The following is a 13,254-nucleotide window of genomic DNA, read 5'->3' as shown; positions in this document are numbered from 1 at the left end:
CATCCAAGGCAAGAGGCGAGCAGAGGCTGGACCCCAACTAAGGCAGGAAGCGAGCAGAGGCTGGACTCCATCCAAGGCAACAGGCGAGTAGAGGCTGGACCCCATCCAAGGGAGGAGGCGAGCAGAGGCTGGACCCCATCCAAGGGAAGAGGCGAGCAGAGGCTGGACCCCATCCAGGGCAAGAGGCGAGCATAGGCTGAACCCCATCCAAAGCAAAAGGCGAGCAGAGGCTGGACCCATCCAAGGCAAGAGGAGAGCAGAGGCTGGACCCCAACCAGGGCAAGAGGCGAGCAGAGGCTGGACCCCATCCAAGGCAAGAGGTGAGCAGAGGCTGGACCCCATTCAAGGCAAGATGCGAGCAGAGGCTGAACCCCATCCAAGGCAAGAGGTGAGCAGAGGCTGGACCCCATCCAAGGAAAGAGGTGAGCAGAGGCTGAACCCCATCCAAGGCAAGAGGCGAATAGAGGCTGAACCCCATCCAAGGCAAGAGGCTAGCAGAGGCTGGAGCCCATCCATGGCAAGAGGCGAGCAGAGGCTGGACCCCATCCAAGGCAAGAGGCGAGCAGAGGCTGGACCCCATCCAAAGCAAGAGGCGAGCAGAGGCTGGACCCCATCCAAGGCAAGAGGTTAGCAGAGGCTGGACCCTATCCAAGGCAAGAGGCGAGTAGAGGCTGAACCCCATCCAAGGCAAGAGGCGAGCAGAGGCTGGACACCATCCAAGGCAGGAGGCGAGCAGAGGCTGGACCCCATCCAAGGCAAGAGGCGAGCAGAGGCTGTACCCCATCCAAAGCAAGAGGCGAGCAGAGTCTGGACCCCATCCAAGGCAAGAGGTGAGCAGAGGCTGAACCCCATCCAAGGCAAGAGGCGAGCAGAGGGTGGACTCCATCCAAGGCAAGAGGCCAGCAGAGGCTGAACACCATCCAAGGCAAGAGGCGAGCAGAGGCTGGACCCCAACCAAGGCAAGAGGCGAGCAGAGGCTGGACCCCAACCAAGGCAAGAGGCAAGCAGAGGCTGGACCCCATCCAAGGCAAGAGGCAAGCAGAGGCTGAACCCCATCCAATGCAAGAGTCGAGCAGAGGCTGGACCCCAACCAGGGCAAGAGGCAAGCAGAGGCTGGACCCCAACCAGGGCAAGAGGCGAGCAGATACTGGACCACATCCAAAGCAAGAGGCGAGAAGAGGCTGGACCCCATCCAAAGCAAGAGGCGAGCAGAGGCTTGAACCCATCCAAGGTAAGAGGCGAGCAGAGGCTGGACCCCATCCAAGGCAGAAGGCGAGCAGAGGCTGGATCCCATCCAAAGCAAGAGGCGAGCAGAGGCTGAATTCCATCCAAGGCAAGAGGCGAGCAGAGGCTGGACCCCAACTAAGGCAGGAGGCGAGCAGAGGCTGGACCCCATCCAAGGCAACAGGCGAGTAGAGGCTGGACCCCATCCAAGGGAGGAGGCGAGCAGAGGCTGGACCCCATCCAAGGCAAGAGGCAAGCAGAGGCTGGACCCCATCCAGGGCAAGAGGCGAGCAGAGGCTGAACCCCATCCAAGGCAATAGGCGTGCAGAGGCTGGACCCATCCAAGGCAAGAGGAGAGCAGAGGCTGGACCCCAACCAGGGCAAGAGGCGAGCAGAGGGTGGACCCCATCCAAGGCAAGAGGTGAGCAGAGGCTGAACCCCATCCAAGGCAAGATGCGAGCAGAGGCTGGACCCCATCCAAGGCAAGAGGTGAGCAGAGGCTGGACCCCATCCAAGGAAAGAGGTGAGCAGAGGCTGAACCCCATCCAAGGCTAGAAGCGAGTAGAGGCTGGACTCCATCCAAGGCAAGAGGTGAGCAGAGGCTGGACCCATCCAAGGCAAGAGGCGAGCAGAGGCTGGACCCCATCCAAGGCAGGAGGCGAGCAGACGCTGAACCCTATCCAATGGGGCTCTCCGGGCACATGCCCACGAAGCTGCGCTCACACATCCGTCACGCAGAGTTTCATTAATCCTTTTACATCTGATCTGTATCTCCGGTCCATGGCTCTCATGACCGGTCCTGTTCTCGTCCGTTTTCTGGATCAGACTCCACCATTTACATGAATCTTTAGGGATTCATGTAAAACGGGGGACACCTGGAAGCCATTCTGTGACGTCGAACCTCACAATCCTGTCTGAGTTTCATCCCCATTGACAGCGCTGGTCCATTGTTTAGATGTAACTAAAGACTGAACGTCACTTCCAAACAGAAAACTGGTGTGTACAGGTGCTTACTTAGAGTAGCCATCTCCATATATAACTAACAAATAAAGCTTCACTCTGTAGCGCTATAGTATGCAAACATGAAATATATGAAATATGAATTGCATTACTGCTCTAGAAAATAGGAATAAATGGAGACACTTAGCACATAATTTGGCCAATTCATGCCCAGCAGCCAATGACAAGGTGATCTCCTGTTGTCTCCATTTTTTCCAATTATCTAGAGCAGTAATGCAATTCCTATTTCATATATTTCATATTTGCATAGTATAGTGCTACCGAGTGCTACTTTGTGTTAATTATGTATAGAGATGGCTGCTCTTAGTAAGCACCTGTACACACCAGTTTTCTGTTTGGATGTGACAGTCAGTCTTTTGTTATTTATATATACGCTCTCTGACGCAGCACTCCACCCATCAGCCCATAGCAGTTTTAATTGTAGCAGGGTTCTTCCTACCCATTGTAAGGTTGCATCTGGACCGGTCGTGGACGGGAGGTATGTGTCCCTGAGGTACCAAGGCTTGGTGATGAAGGACCCGAAGAAGCAGGTTCCAGCACACATAGTGCTGAGAGGTGTTTAATGGGTCCGTATTAAGGGTCCAGGTTTTACGAGCAGCTGAAAGAGCTGGGTGGGATCGGCTGCTCACTTACCTCCAGTCCAGGTCTAGGAAGGTCTGATTTAAGGCAGCTGCGCCTGTCTCAGTCTGGTCTGTGCGTTTTGCAAGGTGAGCAGACCTTGCAGGTGCTGCTCCGTCCCTGCTGGAGTCAGAGGAAAGCACTACATTATCCTGACCTGTTTATGGACATTTAATAAACCGCCTGTTTATTTGAACCAGCGAATCGCATTCTTGTGTGTGAACCAGCATCTACCACAGAGCAGATCCTTCACACCATATAAATACAGGCTTCAGCCTAGGAGAGGATTCACATTAGGATAAGTCCCAGCAGCAGGAGATCGCCTTGTCGTTGGCTGCTGGGCACGCACTAATTGGCCAAATTATGTAGCAAGTGTCTCCATTTTTTCCTTTTATCTAGAGCAGTAATGCAATTCATATTTCACATATTTCATGTGTACATGCTATAGAGTTACAGAGTGCAGCTTTACTTGTTAACATTGTTTATATGAGGCTGATAGCAGCTAATTATGGTGGTACCGGGAGTTGCACCCCCAAAGATCTGACCTTGATGACCGATCCTAGGATACACCTAGGATTATAGGATTACATGATTGCTGAATCCCTGAGTGGCTCCCATTATTATGAAGTATGACACAGCACAAGTCCGAGGCCAGGAGTGGCCCCAAGATCAGAAGCCCCAAATTACTAGTAATGCTGCCCACTGGTGGACACATCCGAAAAGAGCCCCAGTACAACAACAGTATATGGTCATCATAATGCACAATTCCACCTGCTTTGGAGATGGTAGTGGCCCCCTCTCCTCTTGGGCCCCTGTTTTTGCTGCACAGGTTGCACCAATGATATGTCCACCCCTGATACTGCCCTTTCGAGCACTCCCTGTCTGCAAGTCACCAAAATGTCCCCAAAGCCCAAAATAACAGGGCAGCAGAAGACTTTAAACAAAATACTCAGAGGAGGCAGCAGAAGATCAGAGGAGACAGAGGAAAAATGATAAGAGGAGACAGCAAAGAAGGATCTGAGTAGGCCGCGGAAGAATGATCAGTGGAGGCAGAGAAAAAAGAATCAGAGGAGATCGCAAAGAAGGATGACAGGAGGCAGAGGAAAAAAGGATCAGAAGAGACTGTGAAAAAAGGATCAGAAGAGATATAGGAAGAAGATTCAGATAAAACAGCAGAGGAAGACTCAGGAGAGACAGTGGAAGAAGGCCAAGAGGAGTCAGCAAGCACAGAGCAAGGCTCAGAGTTCCTGCATCTTCTCTTCAGGACATAGTTGATGTGCGAAAATCTATCGGTTGTCAGAGTCTTCTACTCAAGTATATGATGTGGAGTTGACAATGGAGAGTGAAGCATGCTGGGAAATCTCTCCAAACTCAAAGATGTTTGCACTGTAGACTTAGTCATGGGGGGTTATCAGAGTGTAATGGTGAATGGCTCCTTTAAGACTCTGCCCCCCACCTCTCAGAACGCTGCCTCCATCAGACTCTTTACTGTAGATAAACCATAAAGATCTTGTTACTTTTCTGCAGGAATCAGATCCTTCTGCGCTGCTCCGACCTCATTACTGAAACGCTGAGTACGCAGATCGGGCCGACAACTCAGCAGGATCACGAATCTGAGAGCAGGACTGAAGGTGCTGACCCCCGAGAAAACACAGGACCCCTCCAGTGATAATATACTTACACCAATGATAAGATAAGATCAACTAACTTCCTACAGCCAGTGTGGCAGGATAAATAACTGAGACGCACCTGTACATCTCTACATAAACCAAAGAAAAGAAGGAGCAGTGGCAATATCTCCCCAATATCACCATCAATGTCTCTGCAACATCATCACCAGTCTCCCCAAAATCACCGCCAATATCTCCCCAACATCACTACCAATATCTCCCCAATTTCACCACCAATGTCTCATCAACATTACTACCTATGTCTCCCCAATATCACCACCAATATCTCCTCAATATTACCACCTATCTCTCCCCAATACCACCACCAATGTCTCTCCAACATCACCGCCAATGTCTCCCCAATATCATCACCAATATCTCCCCAATTTCACCACCAATGTCTCCCCAATTTCACCACCAATGTCTCCCCAATATCATTGCCAATGTCTCTCCAACATCACTGCCAATATCTCTCCAACATCACCGCCAATGTCTCCCCAACATCACCTCCATTGTCTCCACAACATCACCGCCAATGTCTCCCCAATATCATCACAAATGTCTCCCCAATATCATCACAAATGTCTCCTCAACATTACCACCTATGTCTCCCCTACATTACCACCAATGTCTCCCCAATATCATCACCAATGTCTCCTCAACATTACCACCTATGTCTCCCCAACATTACCACCAATGTCTCCCCAACATCACCACCAATGTCTCCCAAATATCATTACCAATATCTCCTCAACATTACCACCTATGTCTCCCCAATATCTCCACCAATGTCTCTCCAACATAACCGCCAATGTCTCCCCAATTTCACCACCAATGTCTCCTCAACATTACCACCTATGTCTCCCCAACATCACCGCCAATGTCTCGCCAACATCACCACCAATGTCTCGCCAATATCATAGCCAATGTCTCTCCAACATCACTGCCAGTGTCTCCCCAACATCACCGCCAATATCTCCACAACATTACCGCCTATGTCTCCCCAATATCATCACCAATGTCTCCTCAACATTACCACCTATGTCTCCCCAACATCACCACCTATGTCTCCATAATATCACAAACTATTTTATATATTAAAGTCTGCTGCACTACAAGCCTCTCCACCTGCGTGCGGTAACTGCTCACTACAGTGTCCTCCACCAGTGTGTGGTAACGTCTGCTGCACTATAGTGTCCTCCACCTGTGTGTGGTAATGTCTGCTGTCCTACAAGCTTCTCCACCTGTGTGTGGTAATGTCTGCTACACTTCAGTGTCTCCTGTGCGTGGTAATGTCTGACGCACTCCTCGCTGTGCAGCCTCGTCTGTCACATGTTACACGCACGCCGCTAGGTTCAGATAGGGCGAGACGGGTTACATGAATTCTTAGGAATCCTGGGGGAACCGTTACTCAGGGCGACCATAGACCATGTGCTGCAGCTTCTCTCAGGCACACAGGGGTATTGACCCTCAGGCACAGACACGTAGGTTGTTTCACTTGCTGACCAGACACACTTGACAAGAGTTCTCATAAATGGTAGAACAGTAGCATTTAATAAGAAGCCGCACAGCCAGTGCAAGTTGTCTTATGAGCAACAGGCTCCAGTGACAAACAGTACAGTTTCCTTAGCAGCAGAGCAGTTCACAGTCTTCTCAGTAGCACAGGACAGCACAGTTCTAATGCAAAGGCACATTAATGAACACAGCATTCTTTACAGCACAGTGAGATGAAGGACAGGGGGAGGGTTTGCTGAGGGAGATGATCCCTGTGACACCATTTCTTCCAGTCCTTATCTTCCTGCCTGACAATACTCTGCACTGCTAGTTCAGGAACTCTACCTGACTTGTGCTTAGCTTCACTCCTGACTTGAATCCTTTTCACTTGCAGGGGTGCTTCTGTGAGATACAGAACACACACACCACCTTTGTCTTAGACTCTGGCCAGATAGTAAACAACTTCCCCACAATCCCCCTGGGTCTCTGCTAAAACACTCCCCTTCTCCTGTGACTGTGTTAACCCCTTTAGTTGCTGGATGCTTCAGGAGCACAACACTTCCTGTCTCATGTGCTTGTGTTACTTCTAATAGTTGCTGAATGCTTTTAAAGCAACAGCACTACTTCTGCATGTCACACACACTCCTCGCTGTGCGGCATAGTCTGTCGCAGTCCTCACTGTGTGGCCTCCTTGTCTGCCATACTCCTTGCTGTGCGGCCTGGTCTTTCGCACTCCTTGTTGTGTGGCCTTGTCTGTCATACTCCTCGCTGTGCAGCCTCTTCTGTCACACTCCTCACTGTGTGGCCTCCTTGTCTGTCATACTCCTCGCTGTGCAGCCTCGTCTGTCACACTCCTTTCTGTGTGACCTGGTCTGCCACACTCCTCATTGTGAGGTGTCAAGAATATCACAGGCCAGGAGTCAGGCAGAACCACCCGCTGTGATCCTTGTGTCAAACAGCTCTCTGCTAACGTCTGGACAATTACACGATTGGCCTATGATTAACGGAGGAGGCTGCAGGCTGTTTCTATTACTAGGTCTATTACTAGGTCGGTTGTCGGGAAACTAACAGTGAGTGTATGGCATATACACCTCTGAATTCAACGCGTGAAATATATGTATATACCTCCGATATGTCACTGTAAATTACACAATAAGCCAAGAAAGATTATTAGCTTCCATCATCAGTCGAGTTTTAGAGGCTGACTGAAGGCTTCATAGGTATCGTATGGTTTTGAGGCGCGGTTTACATAACAAAAGAAACGGAACTATTACATTTTATATTTAATCCAAAAGGAGGCAGTGTTTAAAAAAAATATATAAAAGATTTAACAAAGAGGACACAACAATCCAGCATATATAGTTACAGAAAATAAAAGGAATTAACAAAAGAACTTACTACTCACAGAGATGAGTCAACTTATTGGATGGAAGCAATAGGTTGAAAATGTCTGGTTAATGGGATCAACCCTACACTGACATGTATCTTCCTCAGCATTGAACCCAGAGCATAATTTGCCTTGATCTTTTATGAACACCTGAGTTACACACACACACCCATGATGACCTCAAGTGGGCCGGGTTGTGAGCTGTCCTCAGCCCTTCAGGGTTTTAAGAAATTCTCATGCAATAACTCCTCTCTGGATGATCGCAGAAGTTCGGGATCGCTGCCATATCTTTTATTGGGGTTTTATTGTTACCCAGAGACCAAGCACGACATGGCTGCTCTCAGCAATTTGCTCATTATCGATTTATGGCCTATAGGCAGGGGTTATAGTTAGGAAAAATATGCATATTCTTCTCCTGTTAGCCGTGAAGCTGAAAAGAATACGTGAAGCTGAAAAGATACGTCCATCACTATTGGATTAATACAAACTTCGATATTCAATATTTTCTTTCCGAGACATTCAGTTTATTGCAGGAGTAATATTTCTCTTACAGGGACAGAGGTGTCTAGTGTAAATGTATGACATTTCCCCTGAAAGGATAATGTATGAGAGGAAAAAGGAGGGAGTTCAGGGAATGTCCCCCTCTATTATGGCTGCAGAGATTGTCTCTATGTTAAAGAAGCTGCCTTTCTGTCAAGAAGCACCTGATTCAGCAGCATGAGTTGTCTGTGCCAGCGAAGAATGGCGCTGGGCACAATCGGCAAGTAGCCACTACCTGCCTGATAGCGATCAGGCATGTCATTTTTTTTCTTTACAAAGTCCCCTTTAAAAACGTGGCTTCACATCTGCACCAAAAAAGCCGTTTTCTTTTTTGCTGATAACTGTGCCTATTTGTTGGCACTAATGCAGTTTCTGAGGATGGGGCTGAGTAACCTCGCTGGGTGGCTAAGCCGATGGGGCTGTATCTCAGGCATCTCGCTGCCATCGTGTGGGACTATAGGCCGACAAGTCTTCTGAGGGTCAATAATTCCTGCAGTAATTTGTAGCATCCGTGTCACTCATCACAGCGAGCGTCACTTGTCATAGTGCTGACTGTGCACCTCAATGGCCGTCGTCCTACTACTATCTAGGGGAACTCTGTATCATCGGCCTTAACTCTCGGAGAGTGGATTTTTCGCCTCCTCAGACCGTGGCGCCCGTTGATGGCAGTCTTGTACAGCAAGCAGTTTTACTACTACATCTGTCGACCATAGGCAATGAATAATTCTAGAGAGCGATATATACGGCATGGCCGCCCATGTATCCGGCAGCATCATTACTTCTGGAGACAGATGTATATCTATTCGGGAGTGATATCGTCGCTCTCCGCAGCGAGCAGTTGTATTATATGTGTGATCGCAGCACTTCTGCATGTCTCTGATCTGCTTTATGGCATTACCAGCCATCTACATTGTATCACACATTGCAGAGGTGACTTGCTGTCCTCTTGGTGACAATCTATGACATCTCACCACCCATAGAGGAAGGTCGGTGGCACTAGGGAAAGACGCTGAGGAGCGGGGGAGCCACTTATCATGGTTCCTAGCACTACCACTACCACTTGTATTCCCTACCGCGGTGTTCTCTTCATACACTGCCTTCATTTCAGGATACATTTTAATCATTAATAAAAAAAAAAGTTGCTTTTTAAGGGATATATTTAATGTTCTACTAAGTCACATGACTGTGTATAACTGTGAGAGAGGCAGAGTCTCTCTGAAGCCAAGATGGTCAGCGGTCACCGATGTGTGACATGTAACAGCAATTTAAAGGGAATCTTTTGTTATTTCAATAATTGCTATTAACCTGCAGATATGGGGTTAATAGGGTTTCTAGAGCTGCGCAGCCAACGCACTGAAAGCCCGGCCGCTGGAAGGAATAGACTCCATCGCTCAGTCATAGAGGGGCGGCCGGCGCTGATACAGTCAATACATAGTGAGTGGCAGGTCTAACAACGCTCTGGAACTGACTGACAGTCGGCCCTTTATGGCATCAGTAGAGCTGGCTGTCAGTCACAGAGCAGGGAGGAGCGGCCGGCGCAGATACAGTCATTGCTCAATACATAATGAGCAGCTGTTGTAACCACGTTCTGGCACTGACTGACAGTCGGCCCTTCAGTGCATCAGTATGAAGCCGGCTCTCAGTCATAGAGGCACGGCCAGCACAGATACAGTCATTGTTCAATACATTGTGAGCGGCTGTTATAACTATGCCCCAGCACTGACTGACAGCCAGTCCTTCAGTGCATCACTATAGAGCTGGATGTCAGTCATAATGACACGGCCAGCACAGATACAGTCATTTCTCAATACATAGTGAGCAGCTGTTGTAACCGCTCACTATGTAGAGCCGGCTGTCAGTCAGTGCCAGGTTACAGCTGCCACTCACTGTAACTGTAGGTGCTATGACTGAGAGCCGGAGACTGAATAATAAAGTTAATTTCCTCCCTGTAGCCGCGTAGCTGTGGCACGCTATTAACCCCTTGTCGCAGGTTACCAGCGTCTTTCAGATGACAGGTTCCCTGTAAGTCCTCAGCTAATACTCGTCATGTGACCCCGGTGCACACCGACCCTCCGGCTGCTTCTCACTATGGCCGCTCACACGTACATGTGACCCCGGTGCACACCGCCCCTCCGGCTGCGTCTCACTATGGCCGCTCACACGTACATGTGATCCCGGTGCACACCGCCCCTCCGGCTGCTTCTCACTATGGCCGCTCACACGTACATGTGACCCCGGTGCACACCGCCCCTCCGGCTGTGTCTCACTATGGCCGCTCACACGTACATGTGACCCCGGTGCACACCGACCCTCCGGCTGCTTCTCACTATGGCCGCTCACACGTACATGTGACCCCGGTGCACACCGACCCTCCGGCTGCTTCTCACTATGGCCGCTCACACGTACATGTGACCCCGGTGCACACCGCCCCTCCGGCTGTGTCTCACTATGGCCACTCACACGTACATGTGACCACGGTGCACCGCCCCTCCGGCTGCGTCTCACTATGGCCGCTCACACGTACATGTGACCCCGGTGCACCGCCCCTCCGGCTGTGTCTCACTATGGCCGCTCACACGTACATGTGACCCCGGTGCACACCGCCCCTCCGGCTGTGTCTCACTATGGCCGCTCACACGTACATGTGACCCCGGTGCACACCGCCCCTCCGGCTGCGTCTCACTATGGCCGCTCACACGTACATGTGACCCCGGTGCACTGCCCCTCCGGCTGTGTCTCACTATGGCCGCTCACACGTACATGTGACCCCGGTGCACACCGACCCTCCGGCCGCATCTCACTATGGCCGCTCACACGTACATGTGACCCCGGTGCACACCGCCCCTCCGGCTGCGTCTCACTATGGCCGCTCACACGTACATGTGACCCCGGTGCACACCGCCCCTCCGGCTGCGTATCACTATGGCCGCTCACACGTACATGTGACCCCGGTGCACACCGTCCCTCCGGCTGCGTCTCACTATGGCCGCTCACACGTACATGTGACCCCGGTGCACACCGCCCCTCCGGCTGCGTCTCACTATGGCCGCTCACAAGTACATGTGACCCCGGTGCACACCGACCCTCCGGCTGCTTCTCACTATGGCCGCTCACACGTACATGTGACCCCGGTGCACACCGTCCCTCCGGCTGCGTCTCACTATGGCCGCTCACACGTACATGTGACCCCGGTGCACACCGCCCCTCCGGCTGCGTCTCACTATGGCCGCTCACAAGTACATGTGACCCCGGTGCACACCGACCCTCCGGCTGCTTCTCACTATGGCCGCTCACAAGTACATGTGACCTCGGTGCACACCGGCCCTCCGGCTGCTTCTCACTATGGCCGCTCACACGTACATGTGACCCCGGTGCACACCGCCCCTCCCGCTGCGTCTCACTATGGCCGCTCACACGTACATGTGACCCCGGTGCACACCGCCCCTCCGGCTGCGTCTCACTATGGCCGCTCACACGTACATGTGACCCCGGTGCACACCGCCCCTCCGGCTGCGTCTCACTATGGCCGCTCACACGTACATGTGACCGCGGTGCACACCGCCCCTCCGGCTGCTTCTCACTATGGCCGCTCACACGTACATGTGACCCCGGTGCACACCGACCCTCCGGCTACTTCTCACTATGGCCGCTCACACGTACATGTGACCCCGGTGCACACCGACCCTCCGGCTACTTCTCACTATGGCCGCTCACACGTACATGTGACCCCGGTGCACACCGCCCCTCCGGCTGTGTCTCACTATGGCCGCTCACACGTACATGTGACCCCGGTGCACACCGACCCTCCGGCTACTTCTCACTATGGCCGCTCACACGTACATGTGACCCCGGTGCACACCGACCCTCCGGCTGCGTCTCACTATGGCCACTCACACGTACATGTGACCCCGGTGCACCGCCCCTCCGGCTGTGTCTCACTATGGCCGCTCACACGTACATGTGACCCCGGTGCACACCGACCCTCCGGCCGCATCTCACTATGGCCGCTCACACGTACATGTGACCCCGGTGCACACCGCCCCTCCGGCTGCGTCTCACTATGGCCGCTCACACGTACATGTGACCCCGGTGCACCGCCCCTCCGGCTGTGTCTCACTATGGCCGCTCACACGTACATGTGACCCCGGTGCACACCGACCCTCCGGCCGCATCTCACTATGGCCGTTCACACGTACATGTGACCCCGGTGCACACCGCCCCTCCGGCTGCGTCTCACTATGGCCGCTCACACGTACATGTGACCCCGGTGCACACCGCCCCTCCGGCTGCGTATCACTATGGCCGCTCACACGTACATGTGACCCCGGTGCACACCGTCCCTCCGGCTGCGTCTCACTATGGCCGCTCACACGTACATGTGACCCCGGTGCACACCGCCCCTCCGGCTGCGTCTCACTATGGCCGCTCACAAGTACATGTGACCCCGGTGCACACCGACCCTCCGGCTGCTTTTCACTATGGCCGCTCACACGTACATGTGACCCCGGTGCACACCGTCCCTCCGGCTGCGTCTCACTATGGCCGCTCACACGTACATGTGACCCCGGTGCACACCGCCCCTCCGGCTGCGTCTCACTATGGCCGCTCACAAGTACATGTGACCCCGGTGCACACCGACCCTCCGGCTGCTTCTCACTATGGCCGCTCACAAGTACATGTGACCTCGGTGCACACCGACCCTCCGGCTGCTTCTCACTATGGCCGCTCACACGTACATGTGACCCCGGTGTACACCGCCCCTCCGGCTGCTTCTCACTATGGCCGCTCACACGTACATGTGACCCCGGTGCACACCGACCCTCCGGCTGCTTCTCACTATGGCCGCTCACACGTACATGTGACCCCGGTGCACACCGACCCTCCGGCTGCTTCTCACTATGGCCGCTCACACGTACATGTGACCCCGGTGCACACCGACCCTCCGGCCGCATCTCACTATGGCCGCTCACACGTACATGTGACCCCGGTGCACACCGACCCTCCGGCTGCTTCTCACTATGGCCGCTCACACGTACATGTGACCCCGGTGCACACCGACCCTCCGGCTGCTTCTCACTATGGCCGCTCACACGTACATGTGACCCCGGTGCACACTGACCCTGTGGCTGCGTCTCACTATGGCCGCTCACACGTACATGTGACCCCGGTGCACACCGCCCCTCCGGCTGCTTCTCACTATGGCCGCTCACACGTACATGTGACCCCGGTGCACACCGCCCCTCCGGCTGCTTCTCACTATGGCCGCTCACACGTACATGTGACCCCGGTGCACACCGACCC

The sequence above is a fragment of the Phyllobates terribilis genome, unplaced genomic scaffold (assembly GCF_046119375.1).
Source record: "Phyllobates terribilis strain yellow unplaced genomic scaffold, ASM4611937v1 Scaffold_2__4_contigs__length_985480577, whole genome shotgun sequence".
Lineage (NCBI taxonomy): Eukaryota > Metazoa > Chordata > Amphibia > Anura > Dendrobatidae > Phyllobates > Phyllobates terribilis.
The sequence above is the reverse complement of the archived record's forward strand: the minus strand, read 5'-3'. Positions refer to the sequence as shown.